This window comes from Telopea speciosissima, chromosome 10 (assembly GCF_018873765.1).
Source record: "Telopea speciosissima isolate NSW1024214 ecotype Mountain lineage chromosome 10, Tspe_v1, whole genome shotgun sequence".
Lineage (NCBI taxonomy): Eukaryota > Viridiplantae > Streptophyta > Magnoliopsida > Proteales > Proteaceae > Telopea > Telopea speciosissima.
In genome coordinates this window covers 6,241,050-6,260,634 of record NC_057925.1, presented here as the reverse complement: position 1 = coordinate 6,260,634, position 19,585 = coordinate 6,241,050, and the positions used below count along the sequence as shown (strand labels likewise).

At 37.8% G+C, this 19,585-nt stretch overlaps 1 pseudogene; it reads left to right on the top strand.

Moving 5' to 3' along the window:
* Positions 1–1,558: 1,558 nt before the first annotated feature.
* LOC122642328 lies at positions 1,559–12,631 on the top strand (annotated as a pseudogene).
* Positions 12,632–19,585: the final 6,954 nt, after the last annotated feature.

Genomic DNA, 19,585 nt, shown 5'->3' with positions numbered 1-19,585 from the left:
TTACACCTCTACAAGGGAGGTATATTATTAGATAGCTAGATGGGTAAATACATGCATTTGAGGTTGAAATTTGACAAATGACAAAAGCTAAAAAAAATTCCATAGAATCAGGCCTTACAAACCAAGGGTTTCTTGTTCTTAATATCTAAAAATTCTCAACCTTCAACTCAATCCAATCTGATCCAATAATATCCAGCTCTAGCTACCTTAAGTTCCTATACAGACCTGCCCAAGTGTCTAGCTCTACTTCTTTATCATCTCCTTTCTTCAATATCCTTCCTTTTATTTCCAACTATAGCGAGTTAATCCATTGTATATATTTGTGGTGATCGATAGGTAAAATAACGGATCACAGCAATGGAGATGTGGCTGTTGATTCTTATCATCGTTACAAGTATAATATTGATGAGTGATACCAACTTCTCCTGATAAATAAATTTAATTAACAGGAAGCTGTGAATCTATTGAAGCAAATGGGATTGGATGCTTATAGATTCTCCATCTCTTGGCCCAGATTACTACCCAATATGTAATTCATCACTTACCTCTCTCTCTCTCTCTCTCTGAACCTTGAAATCATTCTCTGTTCGCCAAAAATATATAAACATTGTCTCTCATGATGTGCAGGTATCCAGCCTTTTGTGACTGGATTGGATGTATTTTTCCTTCACTTGCAGTGGAAGAAAACTTTCTCTATAATTTATAGGAAAAATAATTTTTATTTTCCTATCCCAATATTTTACTAGGTTTTAATGCAAGAGTATCCGATGTGATATCTTTATATATTCGGCGGGTTAGTAAAAGTTCTCTTAAGAACTATGGACCTGATTTTTCTTCACCCACAATGAAGAGAGACTAACGGGATTTGGCACTTCGATGGGACTCTCAGAGTAGTGTCAAATGTAGGGGAAGTCATTATATATAAGATCACAGTAGTGGGTTTCTCTTCAACTACGGTGGGGAAGTGGTACGTGATAGTAAGGGTGCAATTCTGGTCTTGTCGGCCCGAACCCTCCCTGAGGCTGAATAGGGCCTAGGCTGAGATACCTGGCCCTAATGGTGGGTCAGGGGTGGAAATTCTGGCCTTGACTCAGTCCGACCTGTTTTAAGTTATATATGAAGATAATAAGTGATAATAAATTTTATGGCAAAGTATTCTGGGTGTTGGGGACGCAGGTTGTGCCCAAACACATGGGGGTGGGCGAAATGACCACCCTACCCCCCTGAATGGCAGGCCCATGTGTCTGGGCGTAGGCTGTGCTACGGCACAGAGAACATCAACCATATTTTATTATAGTGTTAATTAAGTAAAATTGATAATTTTCTCCCCAACCCAACTTAGCCCAGTTCATGCATTTCTCTCCCTTCCCCCCACCCCATGATTACGGCCAATCAGGGACAGCCCAACGCAACCTTGAGGGTGGGTTAGGGTTGGATTTTCCAATCTTTCACTTAGGATTGTCTGGGACTGGGCCCAGCTAAGAGGACATAGGGTTGGATTGGAAATTTAAAAAGCCCGCCCCAACCCAACCCTGTTGCAGACTTGCAGCCTTCGGTGATGGATAAAAGCAGACAAGGCCCCAAACATACCTCTTTGGGTGTTGCTCACTTGGAGAGACCACAAAAATATGGTGCCAAATCTGATGGACAAATTGGATCTTCTGATTTCCTACATAGAAAGGACTATCGGGATTTTGCGGATCTTTGCTTTAGAGAATTTGGTGACCGTGTGAAGCACTGGATCACCTTCAATGAGCCATATATCTACAATACTTTTGGATATGCCACAGGATCTAAGGCTAGGAATGTAAACGGATCGGATTCGGCTCGGATAGTGCTATATCTGCATCCGCATTTGATTAGCTTTAGAACAGATTCGAATAGTGCTAAACAGATACGGACATGGATACGGATCGGGAATTTTATCCGTTTACATGTAAATATGGCTTTTCGGATAGCTATAGCCTATCCGTATCCGTATCCGTTTAGCTTTCGGACGGATTCGGATAGTGCTAAACAAATACAGACACGAATACGGAAACGGATTTTGACTATTCATTTACATCCGTATCTAAGGCTCCCGGTAGATGCTCTAAATGGGTGAGTACAGGTTGTATTCCTGGGGATTCTGGGACTGAGCCCTATAAGGTTGCTCGTCTATCTCATGCTGCTACAGTAAATCTATACAAGAAAAAGTGCCAAGTGAGTGGGATCACCATAAGCTTCACACTAATTAAGTTTAATGTTATAAAGAAGGGCGTTGTTCTCTGTGCCACAGCGCAGGCTGCACTCAGGCACATGGGGATGGGTGCAATGATCACCTTGCCCCTTGCACAGGCTGGCCATATGTTTGGGCGTAGGCTACGCTGCGGCACAAAGAACATTCTCCCTTAAGTTTAATATGTTATAAAGAATTATAAGTTCAATTTATCATTTTCATGGCTGTTCTTAATCTTTCATGCCACATTTGGGTAGAATCGATCCTCATTCTAAACCATCTTGGATTTGTGAGAGCAGAGGTCTCAAAAGGGAAAGATTGGAATTGCATTGGTGTCACACTGGATGGTACCCTTCTCCATAAGCAAATCCAACGTTGCGGCCGCCCATTGAGCTCTCGATTTCATGCTAGGATGGCAAGTGATAGGTGTGTTCTTTTTTTGGTAAATAATCAAATTTATTAAAAAGGAGAAAGAACGCTACTTGGTCTTGCGCCTTGTGTGGCTCCCATGCCTAGAGGCCCTAGACACACAAGGCACTTTGACCACCTTGCCCCTATGGACAGGTGGAAATTTCAGGCGGTGTAGGTGCCTTGTGTCTGTAGGTGTGGGAGCCATACAAGGCTGGGGAAAAGATCCAAACAAACAAGGGCCTAAACACCAAGGTTTTAAAACTCAGAGTCGGGAAGGGAATCGGTCAAAGAGTTTCCGATCTAAATCAGATTGGAATTGGCCTAAATCGGTTTAAGAATAAAAAATCTAAACTATTTTATAGTGCAAATCGAATTGGTTTAGGAATCAGGAATCGATTCGATTCAAGATGGTTTATAAAGAAAAATGACTAAGAATAGGTCAATCCAATTCTGATTCAGGAAGCAATGATTAGGAACAGTGAAAAGCGGGATCAGTGTCAATCGATTCTGATACAAATCAGCCAATTCACCGATCCAATGGAAGTATCATGATGAACCATGACATTTGTTTGAATTGAATAGGTTCATGAACCCATTAACCTATGGTGATTATCCGGATAGCATGCGAGCTCTTGTTGGTGACCGGCTACCAAAGTTCTCAAAGAAGCAGTCTTGCATGGTGAAAGGATCATTAGACTTCCTTGGATTAAACTACTACGTACACTGCAAATTAAGCAGCTAATGTTGACTTGAAGAGCTCTGGTAACATAACCTCCACAACTGATTCTCATGTTAACCACACAGGTAGGTTGAGTCAAAAAAATTAACCCTCAAAAAGTTCACTCTAGTTGGTATGATTGTCACCTTCATGCTAACAATCTCTTCTATAATTTGAACAGTTTCAAGGAATGGGACATTCATTGGTGCACCGGTATGAGTTTTTACCTTAACAGACTTTGCAATATTTCATGTTAAACACTTCATTGGAATGGAACTAGGGCTGCAACAGGGTCGGGTTGGGTTGGGCTTTTTAAAATTTCTGTCTAACCCTGAGTCCCTTTAGCTAGGCCTAGGTCCGACCCGACCTTGTCTCAGGGCCTGAAAAATCCAACCCTAGCCCATCCTTAGGGTCGGGCCAGGCTTACCCTAATTGACCCTGATCATTGAGTGGGGGAAGGAAGAGATGCATGGACTGGATTGAGTTGTGCTAATTTAGGAAGAAAAATATTTATTTTACATAAAATAACTGATATAATAAAATATACTATCACTTATAATTATCTTCATATATAATATATTATATAACAAAGTATGTGTGACACTTAAAGTTTATAATTAATATATAAAGTATATCAATATGAATTTTATAGTATAATTTAAAACAAGGTAGGCTGGGCCGGGCCAAGCTCAGCTCGAGGCCTCAACCCTGGTCCGACCTGACCTTGACTCAGGGCTAGAAATTTCCAGCCCTGATCCTCATGGCCACATATCTCAACCCAGACCCTATTCGGACTCAGGACGGGCCAGGGAGGGTTAGACAAACAGGGTGAAACTTGCACCTCGAAATGGAACTCTATAAAATTGAGACCTGATCAATATTGATGTGATCTATGGAGATCTCTATATATTAAGTAAAACCTTATAGTTTACAGACTGGTGTAGCTTCATTCTACGTGTATCCAAGGGGAATTCCAGACATTCTGATCTACATAAAGAAAAATTACAGAAATCCAGTTATTTTCATTACTGAAAATGGTGAGTGATCCGATTCTGATTCTCTAAACTAACCGCCCATGTTATCTTTTAATAGCATATCGTATGAATATACTTTAATGGGGGGTGTTAATTTCTGGTTGCAGGGTATGGTGAGTTGAACAACTCAAGTCTATCCTTAGAAGAAGCTTTGAAGGATTACAAGAGAGTGGACTTTTTATCGTGGCCATCTTTGGTATCTTGGAAGAGCCATCGAGTAAGTATTCTCTTCGAACTCAAACGATCGTTTTAAGTATGCATAGATTTATGGGAAAAATAACTCTGTCCGGGAGTTTGCGCCTTGTGCTTAGACACAGAGGGGGCGAAATGACCATCCTTCCCCCATGAAAGATAGAAATTTCATACAGACAGATTCTTCCGCACGTGCTCCCATTGGCCCCGTGCTAGCGCAGGCCGAATGCTCATTAATTGACTGAAAACACCTTCCAATCTCGCCTAGGTTGGGCTGGTTTCCCTCGAGGTGTTAATTGGTTTGGTTTCGGTTATTCGTGAATAAGAACAATTTTCAAAACTAATACCGAACCAACTTGGTTCAGTTTCGATTTCGATCCAGTTTCATATTCAGTCTATGTCCCATCGCCCACAAAGATATTTCACCAATAAATAATGTAGAATTGAGCCTCCAACTATTAATACAAATTGACGTGAAAACGGTGTATAATCCACCGAAAAAATAGAAGGTCTAGTATAGCTTGTTTCCAAAATAAGAAAAGAAATTAAAGTTCAAAGTTAAGTGTATATTTAATCACTTGGATTCATAAAGATACCCAAATTTTCTTTGCAACTTAATAATGTTTTCTGCATTCATCTTTGAAAACTCAACTGGTTCTTGACCATATCAAGTTGTAAATAAGATTGTTCCACATAGAGCTTTTCTTTGTGCAACAGTGGCTTTTGGAGTGTTTTTGATAGCAGCCCACAAACCTTCTCTCGGAACTTTTAAGACAATATAGAGTAGACTTGGTAATTTTACCCTAGAATCCGAAATCAAACCGAACCGAAAAAAGATTCCTTTTCTTACAACCAAAATCGAACCGATTCTTCTTTGGTTCGACTCTTAGGTTTTCTTGCTCATGCGTGCACTGGGTTAGGGCTGGGAAACGCCAACATTAAAAGATCATACTTGGTTAGGGTTAGTGTCTCTGGTTTAGCTTGGCTTGGAAAAATCCCTAATTTCTCCTTTCTTAACAAAGTAGTTATTTTAATTACTAGAAATTTTTTTTAAAAAAATTGTACTTAAGAATAGATTGCTTGTGCTTAATGCATGTAATTAATCTGGAATTTGTGTAGGGATGGTGTGGATGTGAGGGGATACTTTGGATGGTCATTCTGGGACAACTTCAAATGGAGCAGCGGCTACACAATCAGATTCGGCATTTACTATGTAGATTACAAAGATGGGTTCACTACAAGAAAAAGGGTGTGTCGCGGCATTTTTAGACGGGTCTTAGCGGCGCTTATTGGTAAACGCAGGCATATATAAATATTTGACGGCGTTTACTAACAAACGTCGGTATAGAAAGTATAATACCTAGAAATCATGACGTTTATATGTAAATGCCACTACAAATACATATTTGGGGGCGTTTGATTTGAATTGCCGGGGTATATAACAATACAACGACATTTATTTGTAAACGCCGTAGTATCATACTATATTTACCACCTGTAGGAAAAAGTGACGTTACATCTTTGGGGGCGTTTGTTTTGAAATGCCAGGGTATGTAACAATACAACGACGTTTACAAATAAACGCCGTAGTATCATACTATATTTACCCACCTACTTATATCTATTTTCAGGCGTTTAGGGAGAAGCGCCGTTATATGGAAAACAATATCACCACGTTTTTTATTAATCGCCGCTTAATATAATAGTTTTTTTCACAAAAAAAACTCCAAGGCCTATTCATTTCGTGCCTCTTGCCGCGCGCTAATTGATCGATACCCTCTCTAAACTTTCAAATCCCAATCCCTCATGTTTCTCTCTCAATCTATCACGATCCCTCAAATCTCTCAAATCTCTCTCAATCTCTCACCGTCCCTCTCTCCCTATCTAATCTTCACATTCTCTCTGAGATTTCTCTCAAATCTCTTTCAACCTTGCTCCCGCTGCAACTGTTGTGGACCATTTGGGGCTAAAACAACCGATTGAGGATCAAGGGGAGGATTCTAGGGTTGGTGTTGCTCCGGCCACCACTTCCCGGAGCGCCAGCCTGCTGTAGCTGACGTTGGTGTTGCTCTTGGCCTCCCTGCTCGAGGAATATCTCCTACTCTGAGGTACTTAGTAAGTTTTACTCTGTTGTTCCTTCTCAGGTTCTTTCTCCTGGAATTCACACGATGCTTATTCTACTGATTTTCCAAGATTGTTCGATAGGTTTTCATAGTCACAACATATTGGTGGGTTGCGAACCCTAATGGGTCGAGGTGGGTTGTCTTCGTTGGTTCTGGACAGTGAGAAGGGGGGGCTTGTTAAGGCTCCAACGAGATTAGGGCAGAAGACGATACCTGAAGCCAAGGCTCTTGCGGCCTTGAAGAGCCATAGCGAGGCCGAAAGAAGGCGTAGGGAGAGGATTAATTCTCATCTCGCTACGCTTCGGAAGCTTGTCCCCTGTACAGAAAAGGTTTGGTTCCTTATTTTCATTTTCTCTTTCGCCTTTCCTGATCTTCTATGGATTGGGTTGCTACTTTCAGTTAATTGTTTAATTCATCTTTGGAACTTAATACTATTACTGGTCTTTGTTCTTTTGAATCAAGTTTCTTTCATAAATGCTTTTGCTCGGATTAAATCTATATATTGCTCGTATATTTGTGTTTTGTTTGAATCATTTCCGTTCCTTTTCGTTTTTCCTTTAAATGCTTTTGCTTTTTTTGAGTTTGTTCTTTTACCACCATGGGGAGTGAGCATGAGTTACTGAGGTTGATCAACTGCTGCAGAGACATACGGTGGGTGACAGAGCTTGCGTTAATTACAGTCTCTGGTTTAATCCTACTGTGTCTCTTGCCCTTTGTAATGACTGGAGAGTTTTTTGGGATTTGGGAAAGCAAATTCAACAAAAAGTTTGAATACAAAGATAGAGGTTCTGATTTCTCTTTAGCTTTATTTCTTTATCCATATTTTGGATACCAATGATGCAGAATAGGAATCTTATGAACTTTTATTCTTTAAATTGAAGAAATTATTAAATGATATGCCATTTAAGAGCTACAATTATATTGATGTCAAAACTAGTCATTATAATGGCTAATAATTGGGATTCAAATCTTTAATTTTACAAAAATTTGGAAAAAAACACAAATATATGCAGTAGGAACAAGATTGACAAGCTAAAACTTTGTTACTCTGATGGAATATTGGAGTCTTAACAAAATGTTCTTCTTCTATAAATCAAAATGGTAGTTGAAAACCTTAGAATTTGTTATTAGAAACCATTTGGTACTGTGAAAACCTTAGAGTTTGTTATTAGCTCATTAAAATGGTAGTTGAAGCTGCTATTTTTTTGGTTCACATTGAATTCAGTGCAGTGGACAGGATCTTTGATGCTTCATTGAATGACTTAGCTGTGGTGAAAGAAATGAGCACTTGGAGGAGGTTTTTGTTAGAAGTTTTTTGGATTTTCAAGGGGTTGTTTGGGATTTGTATTTCTTAGAACTTGTACATATTTGTCCAGGGAAAGGCTTCAGCAGGTGGAGGGGAAAGGTTTCAGCAGGTGGAGTTTATCTTAATCTTCTGTTGAAGAAATCGCCATTTGTTTTCTTTAAGGATTTTAAGTATTTGAAGTTTGAATTATTCTTTTATAAACTTAGTGCTATGAAGGAAAATGAGGTTAGATTTCCAGATTTTGTATAGTCAGTATATTTTTTGAATTAATAACTGCTTCTTAGGTATTTTAAATACATATATATTTGTGGGATCAAACGGGGTGGGAAAACCCACTAGGAATTAAGCCATTTGGACAGCACACTATTTGTCAAAAGAAAATCACACAATCTGTCTTATTTTGAAAAGGAAAGTTATTTCCTTTTTCTCCCCTTCCTTTTAGTAGTAGTTCTCTTCTGTTATCAAAATTTTGTTTAATAAGACTTGACTGGTAAATAAAATTATAATAAAAGAATTTTGTGGTAGGCCTCTTTCTTTTCCTATTAACTAATCTTTGTTTGGTCTTGTTTGCTGTTGATTCTGTTTCCAGCTGTTCATTGTGGTGGGTAGTAGTGTATTTTATCTTGATGTAATTTCGTTTCGCTTTTGATATAATCATTATTTATCAAAAAATATAAAAAGTCAATATGTAATTACAAGGGTTTGTATTCTAATCACTGGTAGTTGGTTTATCTGTTGCATCATAGCCATATGGCCACATGCTGGATTCTATTTTGTCACAAAATATAGTAAAAAATAGTAATAATAGAGAGATAAAGTGATAAAAAAAAAAAATCTCTCCCTTCCTTGTTTGATAAACAACACAAGAAAGAGGTTTTAGCACTTCAAGAAGCTGGGCAGAACATAGGTGTTATAATTTTTTTTGGCCATTTTACAGTATTGGACTTGCTTATGGGGTTCAATGTCTCTTGTCAAACCCTGTTACAGTTGCTTTTTTTAAGAAATTGCACATGTTCATCTGTATTTGAGCTCCTTTTTTTTGGCTTTTCTTTGGCCATGCTACAATCAAAGTTTTTTAGTTTGGTTTAAATTTGTCTCTTTCTTTTTCATCCCTGGTTCCTACTATGTTTGTTTCTTTGTGATATCTCATTTGCTATGAGTTTTATTTTTATTTCCTCCCTTTTTGTCTGTTTGTTATTATCGTTTGTTTTTATTTGATTATCTGAGCTTCAAATATATTTGGATTTTTTTTATGATAGTTCTTGGTTTCTCTGATGCATTGCCGGCAGCACTTTGCATACATACCAACAGGTGCATTACACGCTAAACCCAGGCAGCCTTTGCTGCAACTATATCACACATCCTCGGCATTGGGTGTTTTCAAGCACCAGTCCCCATAACCACAGCCCCTTCTGGCCCTTGCTGCCATGATACCTTGCACCCCAGGCCACCTAGGCTCATGCGGCCTACATCCTCACTCCCTTAGGCCTCTTGACCATTGGGCCTTGCACACATGGACACCATGGCTGTCTGCAAAAGGCAGCAGCCTGGCATGCATTTCAAACCATTTTTTTCTTTTTGCACCCTGTAGCTGCAGCAGCCTCGGCCATGGCTGCTGTATCCTGGCCATGGACTGCTTATGGCATCCACAAGCTACTGCTTGTGCAGCAGCCTGGCATGCATTTCAAACTAATTTTTTTTTTCTTTTTGATCCCTGTATCTGCAGCAAACTTGGCCTTAGCTGCTGTACCATGGCCATGGGCTGCTTATGGCGGCCACAAGCTACTGCTCATTTGATTTTATTTGGTTATCTAGACTTCAAATATATTTAGATTTAAAATTATTTTTTTTTTATGGTAGTTCTTGGTTTCTCTTTCATTTCTTCCCCCAGTTGAATTACCATTGGTTGTGACTATGAACAATTCTATGACTTGGCCCGTTGGATATGATTTGGCACTTCTTAGTGTTCTTCTAAATACTGACTACTTCTTCAGTTTCTTAGCATAATTGTATGAGTGGTCTTCTGGATTCAAGTTATACTGAGATACATTAGAGACGCTGTCAATTCTAATTCTCATATCAGCACGTGACGTGCTTAGACACACAATATCTAATTTGTCTAGAGAAATAAGTTATATTACGCCGTAGGAAACTGCGTTATGGAGAACATATAAGTATAGACTTCAAATCCAGCGATGAATTAGGTTTGTCAATCCCTCTCTCTCTCTCTCTCTCGATTCTTGAATATTTTCTGTTCAGTTGACAATATCCATAAGTTCTATTCGTGCTTTTGTGAAAATATGTGTTCATGACTCTCCTTCTTTGGTTCTTTTCTAATATTTGGTTCGAGTATGATGAAAGAGTGCAATTTGTTTCCTCATCCGCCATGAGAAAGTCTCATTTTATGAATGGATTAGCAAGGTCTTTAAAATGGCTCAGGTGGTGGAGTAATGATTGAACACTATCCACGTAGTTTCCTGGGGATGAAAACATGATGTCCTATGCTCCAACATCTACGGTAATCTGAATTTGACTTCATACTTTTCTCTTGGCCTACTAAATTATTATTCTTATAATGACAATGGAGATGTTGATGAGGTAATGGATAGTCTTTTCTTCTTCTGTATATTGGTCTAGATGTTTTTAAATGAGTAGCTTTCCGTGTAGCAAACTTCACTTGATGGCATAGAGTTGTTCATGGTTCTTTCTCAATAATTACTCTTCTCTTCATTCTAATTCCCATTTTGTATACTGCACTCCCCATTGCTGTTGGCTCCCCAATGCAACTCTAGGGTACATGGAAATTTGTTTGATTCATACATGTTGCTTTTTTTTTTGTTTTTTAATGTTCTAGAAACTCCGAAAACAAGCAGAGATAGGTGTTGTAGTGTGGTGTGGAACTTTGCATGGCAGTTCAGTCATGAAGAAGTTGTTTCATGGAACAAATTTTGTAAAAAACATGGCTTCCTTCTCCACATTATTTATTTTTAATCGTTGGTTTGTATTTATTTTCTTCACTTTCGAATAAATGTGTCTATATGTTTTCCTTGTTAGGTCAATGTACATTGCTGCAAAGTTATATGAGATGAGAGAGAGGAAGGTCAGAGAAGGAGAATAGAAAAACAACGAGCATTTTCAGCCAAGGGAGTAGTAGTTTTCTGGGTTCTTTGACTTTATTATCTTTTTCCAACTCAAGTAGGGAACCTACTCCATTTGGTTTAGGATTTCCTTTGTTCTTTTTTCAAACTTGGGTATTTTTGGAACTCTATTTTCAACCTTAAAGATATAGCTGTTAGCATTATTTTTTTCATGGTAGTTTAGGCATGTTCTTTGGTTGAAATTGGATATAGATGATGGATTGAAAATCTGGCCATGCTTCTTAGCTGAAAGTTAGCAAAAATGTGTCTGCAGTAGTTCTTGTTTAGTTTGTTTTTTTTGGGATATCATCAGAAGATATGATTGAACTATACAGTGACATTGAGATGGTGTATCAATCATTGTAGATTCTACTTCTTTGTTCTCTATGATACTTTATGCCGATATGAGCTGATAAAATTGGTACATGGTTATATTGCTACAGGTACTGTCTATTGCGAGTTTGATTTCAAACTAGACACTTTTTCGACATGATCAAGCTAATAAAGATTGGTACATGGTTATATTGCTGCAGGTAACGTCCATTTGAATACTATTGTCAATGAGTTATTGCTAAATTTTGTGTGTTTACTGGAGTTGCTTGGTGATTCAAAGCACTCCTTGTCTAAGGTGTTCATTGATTGAAGACATAGAGCAAAGTACAAATATTGTTTATTTTGTTTTTGAATTTTAATAATTTCTCATAGGTTGTAAGTGTCCTTTGGGGTAAGGTAGACTAAATGTAATTAAGTTTCAAACGGTCATTTGTACAAGTAAACTTAAACTATTTTGGATTCTGTCATTATTTCATTGTTTTTAGGGATGAATGTTTTCTTCTTTTTTTTTTTATGTGGAAGTCTTATGTCTCTTCACATCAATAGGTTAAGAACAGGTTAAAGGATCTGCACCACAAAAATATCAGGTTAAAGCATTAGGTAAATAAATTTTTTTTTAAAATACTATATGTAGCGGCGTTTCTTACTAAATGCCGCTAAGTATGTGCCTTTTACCGGCGTTTAAGAAACGCCGTTCTAAAAAATTTACCGGCGTTTATTAAAACATGCCGCAAATAAATCATAATTATACCAATGCTTATAATCTATAGCGACATTTCAAAAAACGCCGTTATAAATTATATATGGCGACATTTGTTAGTAAACGCCGGCGAAAGTATATCTACACGGGCATATGGCATAAACGCCGTGATATATTTTCGGCGGTACATTTGACGACATATGTGCGGCGTTTACTACAAACGCCGCTGAATCATATAGCGGCGTTTTTTTAAGCTATGACGACACTTAAAAAACGCCGCAAAAAGCGCTTTTTCTTGTAGTGGTTGAAGATATACCCAAAGCGCTCAGCCATTTGGTTCAAGAAATTCCTCAAGAACTAGATTTATTGTTAAATAATCCATTGTATCCCCTAAAGCTAATGGATTAGTGGTTTCATGGGATTTGTGTTTTGAAAGGTTAATTCCTTCAAAATTTTCAATAATCACTACTAAGCACCCTTTATTTCGGTCATTCATTGACTTGAGAACTCCCCTTTTCCAAGAAAGATGACAAAGAGATCTGAAGCAGTCATGAGAGGAGCTAGTCTTCCTTATGAAAGAAGTAGTGGGTTTCTGGAACGCCACGTAGACACAGCTGTGGCATGTACCTGCACCTAGACACAGCTGGGTGCATAATGGCCGCACACCCCTGCCTTTCCATGAGGGTGGGGCAGTCATTTTGCCCCCGGCTATATGTAGGCATAGGTACACACTACATCACACGACCGGTGGCATTCTTTCTCTCATAAATAAAACACTTTTTGAACGATCCTGATAAACCTCCCTACCCAACCCAGTGTAACTTATTTAAAAGTTGGGCTTGGGGATGGGCTCACAAGCTTGCCTTCTCAACTGAGTTCCAACACTGGGGGTGGGCATCATATTTCGAACATAAACCCAACAAGAAATTGGGCTTGGCGTGAAAGACCAAATCAATAATGTAGTTTGGACAGACAGTATTTTTTTTTGTTTTTTTTGTTTTTTTGGGGCTGGGTTAAGAGGAAGAAACAGAATTTGTGAAGCTGCATTTTCATAATCCTAAACAAAAATGTGGGAACCGCGCGATCTTTGTTGTTAGGAATTAACAACGTAACAGAATAACAATAGAAATTTAAAAACAAAAAGAAATCACCCACACACATAACACAATGATTTTATATGGTTTACTTACTTAAGATGGACAACGTCCATGATAGAACCATAAACCAAAGTTTCCGCTATTTTGATAAAGAAATTACAAACTCTGATACACACACCTCTTTATGAGATCACTCCATTTATATATTGTTTTAATGCATTACAATATAGAGAAACCCTAGATCCTAAAAAATACAAAACTACCCCCAATCACCTATAACACTCTGTAGCACATGTAAATGACTTCTACTCGCAACCAATTGTTATATACCATAATCCGACAGATTGGCCATTGGATAGATAGACAGATAGATAGATAGATATATGATGATTCTTTATCCATCTCAACTATACGACATGTCGACATCTCCACCTAAGGCTCTAGCTCCTACCACCATCCCCCACCTTCTTGACTATAGAAGTAGTAGTTATAGGTACTTATGAATAAGTGGGTCTAGTGTCTGTCGCTGGCCCCTAGTGGGTCCCTTGTCTGACCCCTCGTGGGTTCCTCTCTAACTCTAATGTGGGGTTTGCACCAAAAAAAAAAAAAGAGAGAATGTTCTTTGTGCCGCAGCGCAAGCTGTGCCCAGGCACATGGGCCTGCCACTCAAGGGGGCAGGGTGGTCATTGCACCCACCCCGTGTGTCTGGGTGCATGCTACGCCCCCGGCACAGAGAACATCAGCCCAAAAAAAATTATCTCCACCATTTCAAAAATCAAAGTATTCCAATAAATAATTATTATTATTATCTTTAAAATGTATTTATTTCCGTGGCTATAAACTCTTGTGATAAAAATTGGCACATGAAATCATGAAATAGAAGGTACTGTAGAAAATAGGTCCACACTATCTCGATGCCATCTGAGCTGCATTGTAGAAAAATAAGGCTTGTGAGTAGTAGATCGAGTGCCAGAGTCTACATACAATGTTTCACATAGAGACACACACCCACATGCACACCTAACATGGATGGAGAGAGAGAACAACTAGCTAGTGAGTGACATGAATCAATTCTCGACTAGAAGCCCAACAATGAATAATCAAAGTTGTGGGCACCAATAAGTAGTTCTCCATGGCAGCAGATCCTACTTGGTTCCCAATTGAATGATTGACCATTACAAGTCTTCGGTTTAAGCATTCTATTTTTGTTTTTTTTTACTCGGATATTATCTGGGACTCGGGAAATCCTTAAATTTGATTAAAATAAAAAACCAATAAGAGCAAGGGGGGACATAACTGATCGTACCCCAACCCGTGGAAAATCACTCTCTTGAAATTAAATCACTTCATTTTTTTCCATCATAAAACTAAAATAAAATTACATACGAAAAACTAAAAGTCCAATTTTATCCTCTCAAATAATAAGACAAAGATCCTGAGATTGCTGCACAAAACCCTACCAATGGGAAAACTTCCTATAAATACTTAAGAAGCTGAACACCTTCAGTGAATCTTGTTGATGCTTAATGTCCGCTTCAATGTCCATGTCCGCTTCAATGTCTTCTTACTCATTAAAACCAAAGACTGGCTTTCATTTTGTCCTTTTGATAGAAAACTACAAATATATCGGCAACACGTAAAATCGATACGATACTGATATAGTGTCAGTCTAGATCGGCTATATCGGACAAAATTACCCCTAAATTTTTTTTAAAAACAAGTTTTCTGACCAGTTTTGCCCTTGTCCGTATCGTGCTATCAATACAGTATTGGTATAGTATCGATATCAATGATTAGCAAAACCGATGTGTGTCACCCGATATGAATGACACAATATCGATATTTAAAATCATGTAATGCGTCTTTGAATTACGTACACTTGACCCGTTTTCCCATGCGTGAGATAGAGAGAGAGAGAGAGAGAGAGAGAGAGAGCACGTGTAAGGACCATGAACTTGCTTCTCGATATTGAAGCAATTCTATATATGTCTCAGTGCTTGCCTTATCCAAATCTAATTAGATCGTGTCGGTCCATAAATTATGAAGAAGAAATATTAAACAGAATGGGGGACAGCGGTGTGGAGGGTCTGGGAACGGTGGAACATAGCGACCTTTTGTATATTCTTCTAGGCGGTCGGCACAGTGCAAGGTGTGTGTGTGTGTGTGTGTGTGTGTGTGTGTGTGTGGCGGGGGGAGAAACTTTTAATCTGGTGTATTCTGACAACCTCCTCAGTGAGTGATTCCGGGACCGGAGGAAGCACTGTTCTCAGTGTCGGGTACTGCCAAGCAAGCGTTGTTCTTGTTATAACCGTTTGTCTCAAAAAAGTTTAGTTGTTAAGTAAAGTTCACAATAATTTACAATAATGAATTAAGTTGTTTCTCCATTGAATTTGATAAGGTCAAAGATTTCATACATGCATGCGTGTCGCCTCTTAAAAGGGGTTAGAAAAATCATAAAATCCTACTCCTATTTTAATGTCTTCAAATTTTAATTCTCTCACATGCACGGCCGTGTATGAAAACTGTCCCCATTTGATAATGATAAATAATTCGAGATGAATGAGATTCACATTAAGATAATTAATTCTGGCACGTCAATAAAATCAAAGAGCCACTTTTAATTTGAGGTCTTAAATCCAATTCGCCATGAAAATCACAACATGGAAGTGGTGGTTGCACATTATTTGACATAAATCATGGCAACTCAAAACTATTTTGACTATAACCATCCAAACTAATAAATGATCTCCTATACAGAAAAAGGTTATTTAGGTCCCATTTGTTTCTCTGAGTGAAATTTTACGTACTATAGGAATGAAGTTCTTGGACTGAGTGTAATAAAATTTCAAGTCTTGTACACTTATATCTGTCGCATGACAAATTGAATACAGCTAAATTTTGTAGACAAATAGACACACGTTAGTTTCTTATATTTCGAGTTCCAACCCATATAGTTTTTCTAGTGGTAAAACAAGGTATTAAAAACAATATAAGACTACCAAAAATATGCACAGAACATTGAGGGGGTGCATGGGCATACATGGAGGAATATAATTGAATATAGATTGAAATTCAACACATGGATCATTCAGACCATCCCCTAAATATATGCGATGCCAATGGTCAGATTTGCCACATTAGCTTTTCACATGGCATAGTTTACAAGAAATACAAAGAAAGAATTGAAAAACCCTTAAAAAACTACCAATTTAGACTTACATGGAGGGTTTGACATCAAATGAGAGTATAAATAATTTATGAATTTGAAACTAATATTTAACATGTGGTCCATTAAATCATTATTATCTAGATATCAAATGGTCAGATTTATCACATCACTAATGGCGGATGGCGGATGGCGGATGGCGGATGGCGGACTTATAGCGGTAGAAAAAACATCTTCGTAGAAAACTTTTCTTGTCTTGCATGAAAAAGTAATGTGGGATTGAACATCTATGAAAGCAAATTTCAACCATACATTATGTATTGTCATGCATTAAAGAAAAACAAAAAGACAAAGAAAAAGAGAAAGAAAAAAGATGAAATATACCAACTTAATTAAAGAGTGGGTTGGGTTAGGTTATCTTCCATCAGAATCCATATCAAAGCACCAAATGATTGAAACAATAACTATCTCGTGATTCTCGTAGCTTGCAAGTCCGGTAAAATAGACTAATAATAATATAATTTCTACAAAGAAAAACAAAAAGTGAATATTATTCGCCATGAAAATAAAAACATGGAAGTGGTGGTTGCACATTATTTGACCTAAATCATGGCAGCTCACAACTATTTTCACTATAACCATCCAAACTAATAAATGATCTCCTCTATTGAAAAAAGAAAAAGTTAATTAAGGCTTCATTTGTTTTTAGGTAAAAATACAAAAAGAAGCTTCTCGATGTAATTCACCCCAACCAATCCCCAAGCAATACGTGGAAAACCAGGCTGGACGACTAACATATTCACCTAGAATTTGGGTTAGGAATATGACTTTGGGTCGGTTCGACCCAGCCAGAGATAGGTAAGATTAACTAACCTAACCCAACCAATAAGGACCCTGATCAGGTCAAAGTCACGCCTTCAGCATGACTACCATCACGCTTTCGGTAAGATCCAGGCATTACATGTGTCGGGCAAAGGTCATGCCACCTAGGATTGCATGGAACCAATATTATCGTCTAAAATCAAACAAAGCTCGGATATCATCTAGGACCTCAAATCTATAACTAGACTTACCCAATCCAAGTAAAGGGGACTCCAATCATTTTTCATTTTTCTCAAATTCTTTAGCTTGGGAATATTATCTGTTGCAGGCTCTGACTTAGGCATCGGAATGTACTAACCGGCTTAGGCTAGCACTTCCTTATCTTCTGTTGTTTACCTGTGCAAGTCGACCCGACCAGGTAGACCGCAGTTCGAACCAGAATCTGTCACAACACTTCCCCAGTGAAAATTTTCAATTGGGGTACAGTTATATTTGTCGCATGACGAATTGGATATTTGTGGACAAATAGACCCAAGGTCAGTTTCTCACATTTCAAATTTTTGAACCCATGTAGTATGCCAATTGGTTAAATAAAGTATTAAAAAAAATCTAAGACTACCAAAAATGTTTGTAGAACACTGAGGCCCCAGGGGTGCATGAGCATACATGGAGGAATATAATTGAATACAGGTTTGAAATTCAACATGTTGAGTCGTGGACCATTCAGACGATCTCCTAGATATCTGACGGGTACCGATGGTCAGATTTTCTACATCAGCTTTTCACATGGCGTAGATAAACATGAAATACAAAGAAAGAACTGAAAAATCTTGGACCACCAATTTAGACATTGATGGAAGGGGTATCACATGAAATGGGACTATACCTAATTGTTGAGTTTGAAGCTTAAATCTAATAGTCAGATTTATCACATCACTCTTTTATGCACTACAAGAAAAGTTCTCTATGGTGACGGATTTTAGACCTCCGACAACAGAGAAAACCACAACATCATATACATTTTTCTTGTTGTACATGAAAAAGTGATGTGATAAATTTGACCGTTGAATATCTAGGAAATCAAATTTCAACTTCAAATTCATACGTTACGAAACTATATATATTGTCATGTTAAGGAAACTCTTTCCTAATGGCTGTGTGGTAACTTCCCATTCCTTAGAGATCCTTATCCATGTACTTACAGAATTAATAGAATTCCAATTTAAAATTGTGGAAGATAACCAACCATCCCAGCATTATGACCTAAAGAAAACAACCACAAATATATATATCATGCATTAAAGAACAAAAGATGACATATACCAACTTAATGAGTGGATTAGGTTATCTTCCATCAGAATCCATACCAAACCCTAAAGCACCAAATGATTGAAACCATAACTATATATCTCTTAGCTTGTAAATCCAGTAAAAAAAGACTAATAATAACCACTATAATTGAACTAAACAACTTAAAAGACATTTTGGTGATAAAGTGAATGAGTTAATAGTAATCCCATTATGAACTCATTCTTCTCATATAATCCAACAAATCCAATTCGTACTTCTAAAGTTCCAAAAAAAATAACTACTTATTAGGTGGGAGCCACCACACGTTTGGGTTTATTCAAGAAATCCTTTTAATGGAGTATAAGAAAATTTTAGGATCATTATCAATGCTTGCCGGGTCGGGTATTCGGGTTAGTTTCTCCAAAGCCTCATATATATCTCAATGATCCAGATTTCGTTCTAAATAAGACCCTCTCCCCTTCTTATACTCATAACATTTATAAAACTGAATGGGAGAGGATTTTTTAACATAGAAGAGCACCAACAAGGTGTGATGGAACAGTTTTCATACATAGAAGGATAGAAAAGTCATTTCATATGGAGAAAGACAGGAGTTGCTAATACCCCCAAAAATTTCAAAGCGCAAACGCTTCCAGCACGGTCTGTATTATGAGACTTTTCAATACGCTCTGGTCTTTTTCTCAGTCATGTGGATGTTATCTTTTGGCCACATTTATGGTTCTAGGTTAGTTATGTGCCAAGTCTTCTGTTTCAAATTCTTAACTATATGGTCATGGTTTGAGGAAGTGGATCAGAATCGACCGATCCCAATTTTAAATAATCATAATTGGATTAATTTCTAGGGTTCTGGTTGATACCTGTTGATCCAGAATTGGAAGTGGGCAATTCCACTTATTGGAACCATTATATATGATGGAAATTTATCTTCTCAAGTGTGGTGGACTGGTTTAAGAATTCACCCGTCAACCCAACACTTTAGAGGATAAAAAGACGCCACTCCCCATATTTTTTACTATT